General features: G+C 32.2%; 1 long non-coding RNA gene across 1 annotated transcript; it reads left to right on the top strand.

Annotated features, from left to right (window-relative positions):
• Positions 1–213: 213 nt before the first annotated feature.
• Positions 214–1,656, top strand: LOC149900822 (uncharacterized). The gene is made up of 3 exons (XR_016457738.1): positions 214–781; positions 905–966; positions 1,041–1,656. It is a non-coding gene; the product is annotated as an uncharacterized LOC149900822 (long non-coding RNA).
• Positions 1,657–2,333: the final 677 nt, after the last annotated feature.

Below are 2,333 nucleotides of genomic sequence, written 5' to 3'. Positions count from 1 at the left end.
AACAATACTGAAAAACCAACTGTTCCTACTATTCTACAACAAGTTTCAGCTGATAGGAGCGTGTGACTTGCTATTCACCGCTAAGTAAAGGCACGTCTATATTGCGATAAATAAATAAAATAAAATAAATCTTTATTTCACCTTTAGATTATACAAAATTGAATATGAGGCTCTGGCTCTCTTGCTAGGCATAGCCTGTGTTAAGGTGATGAATTAATTTTTCTAACATTTACGGCCCTTTTCAAACCTTCGTAATTTTTATATTATTAAAGTTGTCGTGATGAAAATTCTTGACAAGAAAGTTCAATAGTAACACAATACGTCTACCGTTTTAGAAACATGATTCCATGATATTTTCTCGATAGAAAAAAAATACAAAGTTCTCATTGTTATTTTTTTATAATCTCTGGCATCTTCAAAATAACAAACGTAAAGTTACGACTTTTTGGATATTAACTATAAAATATACAACCTATACGTCTACCGATTTAGAATTTTGAAATATGCGATGGTTTTGAAATAAACAAGAAATACTTGAAATTAGCGCGCGACCAGCCAATATAGCGAGAGCCGCCCTGTACCTTCCTACCCCGATCGCTGCACGAGTCATTCCCGCTACGGCCGTCACACGGGGAACTTGTGTCGCTCGCGCAATCGTAAAAAAGGGTGACAACACGATAAGACAAAATGAGACAAATGGGGACAATAAAGAAAATAAGAAGAAGAAACATAAAGGTTGGAGAAAAAAGAATGCTTACAATTGGAACAAATTAATGAAGAAGTTGGTTTTATTTTAAATTTGATGATAATTGTATTATAGACGATGTTTGATATGTACCCCTGTTTTAAGTACATAACGAATGTGTAAGATTTTTTTCATTTATAGCATAGATAATCTTTTCAGAAATCCGGAATCCAGAAGGAAAATAAACCCACTGATTGTTCACAATGTGAACCCACTCCTTCGTAAGTACCTTTATTCAGTCAAAAGTGTATGTTATCAACGTTCTACTGGTTTTATCGCATGATTCCATTTTTAGCAAAAATCAACAAAGTGCAAAGAAATAAAAAATCATGGTGAACTTAGTGGAAGTATGGCGGACGTGATATGGAACAGGAGCTCATTGGAGTAGTATTATATTTAAAAAAAATACTAAAAAAATTCAAGAATTACATTTCTTAGTAGGTGGTAGATAAGTATGTTGTATAAAGAATTTGATGTTGATATTTATTTCATTTATACTTACTACACCTGTGCGGGAAATTGCTTAGTACTAAAACAGGTTTATATTCATATTTACATAGTAATGTGAGTTTTAATTTCGAAAAATTTTGTGTAAGTATATTAAATTGAGTTCCTGGGTGATCTGGAAACACAATTGGGCCCGGAAGATGGCGCTGCAGTCACTCCTCCTAATCACATGAACCGATTTGGATGAATATTTGTGTGCACATTTCATTGTTGTGGGATGATTGGTTGATTCGTTTTCACATTAGCTAATATTATGTATTTTTGTTGTAAACTTAATTTAATGTTTATAAAACATTATTATTGGTATAAATAAGCCAGTGTTCGTCTCACATTGCTGTACCTGCCTACCTACCCTACCAGGGCCTTACTTTGTTCTGGCTATTTTATTTTGATTATTTGTAATGAATAATCTATACATATAATAAAATCGTAGGAAAGTCAAAACTGTACATTGAATATTTTTTTAAAAGAATACATAATCCATGATCTATAATCGATACAGAACCCGAAAACATAGTTTTTAGAATTTTTGTCTGTTTGTCTGTTTGTCTGTTTGTCTGTATGGTTGTCCGGGCTAATCTCGAAAAGTACTGCATAGATTGACTTCAAATTTTGCATGAATATTACTAACTGGTCGGGTCAGGCTATAGGCTACATATAATCAAGCTATCACCTGCGGGGGAGGAGCTGTGAACCTTTATTTTTCTTACGTATTCTCTGTACTACGATAGCGTACAATCTTAAGACTCATGTTTAAATGTTGTTTTTGAGTAAGCCATGCTATTGTCTACCTTTACACTATAAAAACTACGTCATTTAAGTAATTTTAGCAGAGAGACAGTATAATGAATCTTAGTAGTATAAAGACAAATTTAAAACGGCGCCATCTATGAGATTTCATTAAAATCAAATCAATTTACATAATATTAACGCTTCTTGGAAATTTATAATTTAAATATTATTATGATGTTGGTGAGGTTGTTTTTTTTAAAGTTAAATAAATAATTCATATCTTCCCAGAGTCCATTTCAGGTGTGCTTATATTTCATGTGAATAATAATTATGTATAATGAATCTTAGT

Source organism: Colias eurytheme, chromosome 18 (assembly GCF_061535395.1).
Source record: "Colias eurytheme isolate Ceu_HAF_F1 chromosome 18, ilColEury1 Martin Lab GWU primary, whole genome shotgun sequence".
Lineage (NCBI taxonomy): Eukaryota > Metazoa > Arthropoda > Insecta > Lepidoptera > Pieridae > Colias > Colias eurytheme.
The sequence above is the reverse complement of the archived record's forward strand: the minus strand, read 5'-3'. Positions and strand labels throughout refer to the sequence as shown.